Below are 9,512 nucleotides of genomic sequence, written 5' to 3'. Positions count from 1 at the left end.
TCACTTTATCTATAGCCTACCCGAGTCTTTGGTAGCTCAGAGTCTGTGAATCCTTTAACAGGTTGGTGATGAGCTGTAAAAATATTTAGAAACTTCACTGAAACACTAAGCCAAGAACCTTAATTCCCATGCAGAAGGAAACCCCAGTTAGCCTGAGATAGGGTACCTAGTTGCATGTTTAGGTCCATGTTTTAAAAGGCTTTTCAAAGCCCAGGTGATTTGGAGAACAGACCTCCTTTTCAAAGCAATCAAGGCATATAAACCCAGAAATTTAAATGTGCTCACTTCACGGGATCACATCCTGCATAGAGACCTAATCTGAACTATAAATCAACTGGATTTAAGTACTAAGGTGACTAAGACTACTAAAATGACTCCATCTTAAGATCTAAATACCTTTGCTAATCTAGCCAGGAACCTTGTGGTTACTGAAAATCAGTGGGAAAATCAATGCATGAATTAGCTCTGGAAATGCAGGTTGGGTTGAGCTTATCGATCAGACAGTGCCTTAGTACTTTTTAAATTAGCCTATTTCTTCTCAGGATCACTTGGTTAGTTCTGTTTTGCATCTTGTGGGGGAGATTTTGAGATGCAACTCTGTAGCCACATCCATAGGGCTGTTTTCCAACCAGAGGAGAGCTTCTCCAAAACCACTATGAGTCTGCCTACGTGGGAGCAACAGCAATCAGTGCATTCATTGCCAAACCCTGGGAAAGGAGCTCCAGCCCTCACACCTACGATGGGCTGAACACAGGACGGCCTCAGCAGGGCCACCAGCCACAGACATCCCCAGCAAGCACAGCCAGAAAACAGGGACCTTGAGGAAGCACCTTGCTTCAGTATCTTCTGGGATCCATGTCCTGTGGACAAGTGATCTCTGTCATCCATGTCCAATCCTCTAACAATCTTTTTCTTCAAGGGAAAATAACATTCACTCAACCTTCTCATAGAGATCATGTTCCATAAATTTTTTGTTACTCTTCTTGGTGCCATCCAGACTTGCCACATTTTGTGCTTCCTCAGCAATGGTGTCCACATCTGAACATAACTGAAACCTTACCAATGACCAGCAGTGCAATCACTGGAGCATCTTGCATGCTGTTCCTCAGTGATATGCACCTTCTTTCTGGTGAGATTAGCCACCATCAACTCATATTCTAGTTGAAACCTTTCTGGTAGTGCTACTTGCTCAGCCATTCCCTTTTTTGTCTCTGTACATCTGGTTCTAGGGTGGCATTAATTACTGCATTTTGAATCTGTCTGGGCTGAAGTTCCATCACACTGATTTCAGACCACTTTTCAAAATTTTATGACTGTTTGGAATTGTAATCCTTCAAAGGACCTCCAGCTTCACAATGCCTGCAAACCTGTTAACACATAGGTTTTCTCCTCCTACATGCAGACCATATGGGAAACACTAAGGCCCAGGAGAGGTCTCACTTAAAATGACCCACCTTCTTGAATGAGAACCATGAAGCCTGTACTTAAGTAATTACATGCCTTCTGTGATTCTTGTCTTGCTCATAATTTCTCAATTTGCCAGTGAGACTGTCACCTGGTGAAATGTTGAATGGTTCTTCTTGTGTTGTTGTTTTAGCTGTTGTATGTCAGAGCAGAGAGTTATGTCTATTTTTACCTTGATATGATTTCTTCTTCTTCAGTAGAGAACAGGGATTATGATGACTCTTCATTTCTTTTATTTTCTCTTCTATGGTGTCAAGTTAACTGCATAATCATTGAAACAGTACTTTTTAGGGTACTGAAACAGGGTTGGCTGAAGACAAAATGCCTTTTTACACGCAGGTGCAATTTTTTCCCCCTTCACAGTGCTCTGGTGCCTTCCTCAGGGGCAGCTCTGATAGTTGTCACCTCCCTGCCATGATGCAGGAGTCACCTCTGCTCCTTGTCCAGTCTGCCACTATCACATGCCCATGTACAGCTCTAAAAACCCCAAGGGATGCCTGCAGGACCCAGGGGACCCTAAACAGTGGAATTCTTGTGGAATATCTGAAGGGGAGAGAAGGGTGTCACCTCATTTCATATAGGGAGTGCATCTGCACCTGCATTTGAGTGTGTGTGCAAATGATGTGGTGAGCTGAAAACGTAACAAGCAGAGTCATGTTGAATTGTGCTGCAAATTTTTAGACCTATTTCTAAGTTCTTTTCTATTGCATATCTAAATGCAAACCTTGATATTATATCTGAGGAATAATGCAATAATTACATTCCACCTTTCTTGCCATTGCCTTTACGCAAGAGAAAAAAAATCAAGATGTGAGATTAGCACGAAGTTATGTTTTGAAAAATAGTGCTACAACAGTGAGGAGTCACTGGACTCTACAAACATCAAACTTTCATGGATGGATTTGTTCCCATTAAGCAGACACATGGGAGACCACTGGATACATAGGATCATAGAATCTTAGAATATCCCGACTTGGAAGGGACCCACAAGGATCATCCAAGTCCAACTCCTGGCCCTGCACAGGACACCCCAAGAGTCACACCATGTGCCTGAGAGCATTGTTCAAATGTTTCTTGAACTCTGTCAGGCTTGGTGCTGTGACCACTCCCCTGGGGAGCCTGTTCTGGTGCCCAACCACCCTCTGGAGTGAGTGTGTCAGCCTTACTACCATGGCAGGCTTTCTGCAGGATGGCCAGGCTCAGTTGAGAGTGATTTATGTTGCTCAAGATGGTGATGGCCATCCATTCTTGGATAAGCTGGGAGTATTTCTTGGGGTGGACCTTCATGTTGGTCCAGAAGGCTGGTGAGAGCATGGAGACAGTTTGTGCCACAGCAAAAAGGAAAGAGTAAACAGCTGAGAAAGGAAAGTACCTTGAGCCTTTTCAGGAAATTCAAACCTCCAGCCAGGGCAGCAAGGCAGAAGCCAATGGATTTGGGTGATAGAAGAAGAGCAACTGGGAGTTTAAACCTGATCTCAACCAAGTATGTTGTCATATGAGGTGGCAACCAGCCTGCTTTCCTTGGAGCAAAGCAACGCTCAGCTTGCTGCCGTTACAGAACAAAGGCTGCAGGTAACCTGACGTGCTAATATAGGCTCCTTCTCCTCCAGTGTGCCGGTCCTCCCCTCCACCCCCTAGGCTGCAGTGTGAGTTGTGGCTCCCAGCTCCTACCTGATACTCCCAGTCCCGTCCCCAGGGTCCAAGTTGTCTGACATCTGCTTAGATTGCTCCCCACCAATGTTCATCCATACCCTGGCTCTGTTCGAGCAGTTTTCTGCCTCATCACTCATGTTGGCTAAGCTGTGCTATGAAACTAGGACTGCAATAACAGAGAATTACATTTCGGACATGCCTCAATAAGAAACCTCTATGTTGTGTATTGGGCGCCACACACCCTTAAAATGACTTAAAACACCATTATCAGGCCATTTTTTTCCACACAGCAGCACTGTTTAAGCTCTCTGCTACACTATGTCATTCTGCCTAGTGCATAAAGGACAGACATAAGCATTACTCAGTGATCAGTTTGTGAAGAGGGGCTCTGAAGGGCTGTGGCTGCACAGCCTGGAGCATCCCCAGGGAAGATGAGCTGCTGTGGGACAGCCACCCCACTGCCTGCACAGTGCTGCAGCTGCCCCGCTCTCTGCCACTGCTCTGCCGCTTGCCAAAGAGCAGCGTACATCAGTTAAATACCTGGCAAATCCTTGCTCTGAGGACTCCCGTAAAGTGGCTTTATGGAGGCAGTGGACAGCCCAGGGGCGGCTTCAGCCCCTCCACACATCTCCCTGCAGCAGTGCTGGGAGAGGGGCCGTGCTGCCCCAGCTGCACCTGGGCATCACTGGGGGGCAATCCCTGATCCTCTTCCTCTTTCTCGTTCTTCAGACTGGGGGCTGGGCAAATAGTCCTTTTAATCCCCCGAACAGCCTTTTTCCCACATGATTAACTCTTCTGCATGCGTGACATCCGCCTTTTCTCGGATGAAAGCCCTCCTGCCAGTGCTGGGACTGGGGAGCTGGCTCCCTGGCTTACCAGCTGCCCTCAGCCCATGCAACCCAGGCTTTCCTGCTGGGAACACTCCTACGAGAGGAGGCTTTCATGAGATCCTTGTGTCCGATCTCTAGGTGGGGAGCGGAGCTGTGTGGCAGCAAGGAGGGTGGATATCTCTACTCTTCTGCAGGCAGGCACAGCCTGTCCTGCTCGACAGCTGTGAGCTCCCATGGAAAAGGCATGTACCAGCAGACAGTCTCAGCTTGAGCATCAGCAGTTTGGGCTCAGCTGGCTCTTCCTCTGCAGGAACGACACAGGGCAGATGAGTGGCTGGTCAGATTAATTCTCTGTTGCCCAGCATGAATGGAGGTCAAGGCGGCGAGTGCAGGGCACAGAGACTCTGCTCCTGCTGCCCCACTCAGGACATCCACCTCAGAGGGGAGAAGGGAAGGGAGGTTTCCACTTGGCTGGCACCCACCTCCTGCAGCTGGTTCAACCACACAGCCATATCCCAGTGACATCCTGGAGCAGGGAGGGGTTTGTATGCCACTGGTCCGAGGCTGGGGCCAGTGCCTTTGACAACAAATCCGTACCTCTCCATAACCTCCTGTTCCAAGGCAGGCTGATCCACTCCCTGTTTTTCAGACAGAAAAGCTGTCACTTCTACACAACAACTTTGCACTCAAAGGTTGCCAACAGGCTAGTGGCTGTTTTCCAAGTCAGAGTGCTCAGCATCACCAAGGGAGAAAGTGCCCTCTAGGCAGGGGCAAGCCTCTCATCTGAAGACAACATCAGGAGCTGTGTAAAGATGCTGTCAGCTGCCCGAAGCATCGGGAAACCAAAGTGTTTTTGCAAGGTTTAGGAGAAAGCTTTGAAGTTGAACGATCTTCAGGAAGGTGATGAGTGTACAAACTGGCAGGTTAAATTAGGATATCATGAAGTGTTATTTTTGAAGGCTACAGTCAAAATCAAGACCATGTTGAGAAGGCAGAAGAAAGGCAACGACTCAGGGGCATGGTGTTCTGTATTCCTTACACCTTGTCTATTACAAAAAGCCACCTTGCCCCACCAGTGAAGGGAAGGGTATTGATCCTGTGAAACATGGCTTTTCATCCAGGCAACCCACATTTCTCGTTTCAGTTTTACTAAGGTGGGAGTGAGCAGTCTCAGTTCATTTACAGTGACCGTGTGTTCGCACATCAGCACCTGCAGAGTTGTTTATATACAAGATCATAAAGAATATTAGTCCAAGGTCTAAAATTCCTGTTGGTCCACAACTGATAAAAGCTACATACTGTAATTTGTAGCAATTACAATTTAAATTATAGGAGAGAGGCAGAAGCTGATGAAGAGATAATGCCGGCTCACTCTTGCAGTTTCTCTGAAATTAAATGTTTTCCATTTAGCCATTGCTGTAGCTGATAAGATGCTTTGATACCTTCAAATTGCCACCTCTAAGGGAAAGGGAAACACAGTAGGAAGGAAGAGGACAGACCAGCAAAATCAAACTTTACCTTTTGATCTTGGGTCAAATTCGGTTCCTACTGAACCTGCTGACTTTACTCAGAACAAAGTCGAATTTGTGCTATAAAGGTGGAATTCCTCTGAACTGATGCAAACATCAATCCAGCCACAAAATATCCAGTTAAAATGCAAGTCTATTATGCTAAGTGCATTCACAGTGCTTAATGTATTCATAAAACTGAACATACTGACATATTTGTGCTGGCAAGTGTGTACCACTCATCACTGTCAATGTACTTTAGCTTTATGTGATTTTAAAACTAGCAAGTTCAGTCTGTGAAATTAGGCATATCTAACTGCAAATTTTTCATTAGCAATTGTCTGTTAGTGTAGGAAGCTGTGGTGTCATTTTGTTGCACACATCCCTTCTTGCATGCCACATTAAAAGGAAACAAAAACCAAGAGAGGCCAAAAGGATCTACTTGTAGAAAGTCAAGCACAGATTACTCATTGTGGACAGCTGGTCACTGCATTTTCCATAAAAACTAGACATATTTAAAACAGCTCATTTCATGAGTCACAGTCACTGCACTGATGAACTAACCAAATTTCTGAGGGCATCTGAGCCTCAGAAATTTGGTCAGTTTAAGAGTATCTAGAATCACAGACTCCTACTTTTCACTGAGTTATTCCATGTCTTTGTTGTGCTTCTGCCCTTAGCTTGAAAGTAATTTCTTTTGTTTTCCCACATGTGGGAGCTTACACATGAAAAACTCTTCTGTCAAGATGTGATAACATTCCTTGCTTGGTCAAAACTGATGCCCAGTTCTTGAAAAAAATTATCAAAACAGAAGCTCCTGTGCTAAAACTGTGATTTGTATTAATTTGGGAATTATTTCATTCTCACAGTGATGAAGCAACAAGAGTTGAATCCTGCTCTGAGGCTCCTTGTGCCCACTTCACCCTTCTCTTTTGTGAACAACAGCAGAAACAATAGACTGGCTTTCCTCAAAATGTAGAACAAAGGTGGCCCTTTATGAAGGCACAGCCAGGAAAGGGTTCTCCATGAAGATCAATGTGACAGAAGCAAACATTGCACCCAGACAGAGAAATGGGTATATATAGTCTGCACAAGGCCCATGAGGTCACCCCTCCAGGTTCTTCAGCACCAGCAGAGCCCCAGGAGAATACTGGGTGCAGTTGTGAGTACCAGGCTTCAAGGTAGGCTGACAGGGAGATGCTTAGGGGTAAATACCACAGACAGACTCTGTCGAGACTTTGTGCACTGTCCTGGAAGAGAAGAGGCAAATGCTGCTGTGACAGAACAAGCTTCAGTGTAGTTTTTTTTCCACACAGAGTAAGCATTAGTTTGCAGGACAGAGTGATTGGCTTTCCTTAAAGCAAGTGGCAGAATAGCGTGAGTAAGGACTTCAGCATCTGCCCACAGTTTGCAATATTCCCTAAATAAATATTGATAAACAAGGACTACTAATTTCATTTACAATGCCAGTCTGTGGTTGGTACAACTCTGAAGGTTGTGCACAGCAAATGGTTGTGGCACCACTAATGTGGTCCCTAATTTAAAGAGGGCACTGCAGAGTTCCCAATGTTCTTCAGCACTCTAAATGTGTAGCTAATAACTGACAGCATAAACAACTTACTTATGCATGATTTGTGCTCATTCTAGCTTAGACATCAATGCTCCCTCTCAAGTAAACTGAACAGAACGGTAATGTCCCTTCTGAAATGTCAGCTTGCTGGGGATGTGGAGCTAGTGATAAACGTTGCAGATTTTCTTAAATCAGAACTTCTCTGGGTTTATCGCTTCATTTCATTGAATTTTCTTTTCTCCTCTCTTTTCTCAAACACAGCTCTTGTAAATGAAACAGTTCAGTCTCGAGCACACCATGTACCATTTTCAAAATTCATTGGCACAGCACAAACGTAACTGAAAGCAAAAGCAACTCATTTTTTGAGGAAGCAATTCCCCTTATAGTCTATATTGCTTATTACTCACTCTCCTGTTTGTTATCAGGTGTTGCATGGCAGGTGGTTTAGAGGAAAAAAAAGGTGAAAGTACATAAAAAATATCTTGGCCACATCCTCCAGGGATATACATTGTCATCGTACCATTTGCAGGCTCTGGAGACAGGCTTTACCAAATAAAAGTGCTCTTTTTTTTACAATATGATCCTGCTGCACAGACTAGAGATTTATTTCTTCCGTATAGCACTATGCCCTTGATTAACCTCATTCGTGGTATCTATTTCAGTGAAAGAGCTAATACCAACACTGACTTCAAAGTGTTGCTAAGTGTGGTATCTGCCCGTTCATGTATCATTTGCTTCTCTCAAGCCATTTTCTGTCAGCAGAGAGTAAGCAAGATGTATGCTCTGGGTGAATCCCATATCATCATTAGCAGAAAATTATGCCAAACTGCTGTAAAGTAATTATGCAGCTACAAGGTGAGCTGGGAGGAAGACAGTGATTAAAAACTTACCTCAGAGTCAGCCCACATTGCATAATGTTTTGTTCAGAGGCTTTCAATCTATTTTCAAGTTGCTAGCCAGTGCCATAGGCTGAACAGAACCTTCTTTCAGGCCTTGAGAAGTATGCTCAGATAAGCTTGGCCCTTTTTCATCTCAAGTGCATTTTATTTCGATATCATATAGTACAATACAGGATAACAGTAAATCTTACTGGGTAGCTCGAGGTTACTCTTGCATTGCTAAGCTGTTCTCACTGAAATCTTTCACAGGTTCTTGCAGAGATGCTGCAGTTACAACGATCCATTGTGGTTGCACCGAGATGTGGCTATCTGTCATAGAAAGGATGTGAAAAGTGTGAAGGTTTAGAAATTATGGGATCTGAATTACCTCAATAAAACTGCCTGAGTGAGAGACCTTGGAGCAACGACTGAGGAAGCAATAGCAACACTGTATCCCCTGTATGTTCCCTTCAGCGCTGGCAAGCTTCATCTTTGACATTCCTGTGAGAAATACTTACATGTTGTGAATGGTAATTTTGAAGCACTGAGATATTATCACTCATAACTAACTTTATTAATCCTTTTCCAGAATGAAGCAGTACACCTCTCAGATCCAGAGAAGATGCAGTCCTTGTCCAGAGGGACTTACCAGCAGGACATCAAAGATAACTGTGACAGATGAAACCATGTGAGGCAAATGATCAGAGAGTTCCATAGTTTTATTTTGCATTTAGCTTTCCTTTTCCCTGCCTCCCCTAGCCTCAAGCTTCCCCTGCTCAGCTTTCTCCCTTTACTTCACTGCTTCTCCTTCCCATTCCTCCCCTTCTGCTCAGTGTTCCCAAGAGCCAGTGCTGAGTCAAGTGGATAGCCAAAGGTGCTCAATACAGACAAAATGCTGAAGGATTGTATGCTGGGAAACAAACCAGTACCCTTCAGGATGTCCTTTAGGATGGTCCTTTAGCAACTTTTACTCTATTTAAGCCTATTCCTGTTGGTGAGGAGTCTAATGGAATAATCCTAATAAGTAAATGAGTTTTCTAATATTGACCCTAAACATGACACTGAAAACAGGATGCTTAATGATCAAATACTGCCTTCAGTGATGTGGGCAGCTGTTTGGTAACTGCAAATATTGTATTTTCCTTCAACACACTTCCATTCTCTGTGTACAGTTACCCACATACACAACTCCCCTTTTCTGAGGCCCAGTTCTTCTGAAAACAGGTAGAATGTTTTCACCAATGTAAATGGGAATGGGATCAGGGCACAGATAGCACTGTTTGCATGCACGACTGACTTCAAAGTAATCCACCCATGCAGTGTAGAGTCTGGCACTATTTGATGTCCTCTACTCCCAGCCAGATAGGAAACACAGGTCTGACTGGTCTCTGCTGACTTAGCACTGCCTACATGTTGTCATCTGGGTCAGGTGCACCAAACCCAGGAGCTGGTGTTTCACATATTGAATCCCTACAAAAGCTATCCTGCAGTCACATGAAGGTTCATCCGACCCCATGTTGGCCATGCCTTGGAAATCTACTCTAGTTTTATTGTTAAAAAATGTAAGGAAGGTTTTTTCAAAGAGTTGTGAAAGACTGTCTACAAGGGC

Source organism: Manacus candei, unplaced genomic scaffold (assembly GCF_025592945.1).
Source record: "Manacus candei isolate 608988 ecotype Guabito, Panama unplaced genomic scaffold, ASM2559294v1 h1tg000041l, whole genome shotgun sequence".
NCBI classification, from domain to species: Eukaryota; Metazoa; Chordata; class Aves; order Passeriformes; family Pipridae; genus Manacus; species Manacus candei.
This window is presented reverse-complemented; position numbering follows the sequence as displayed.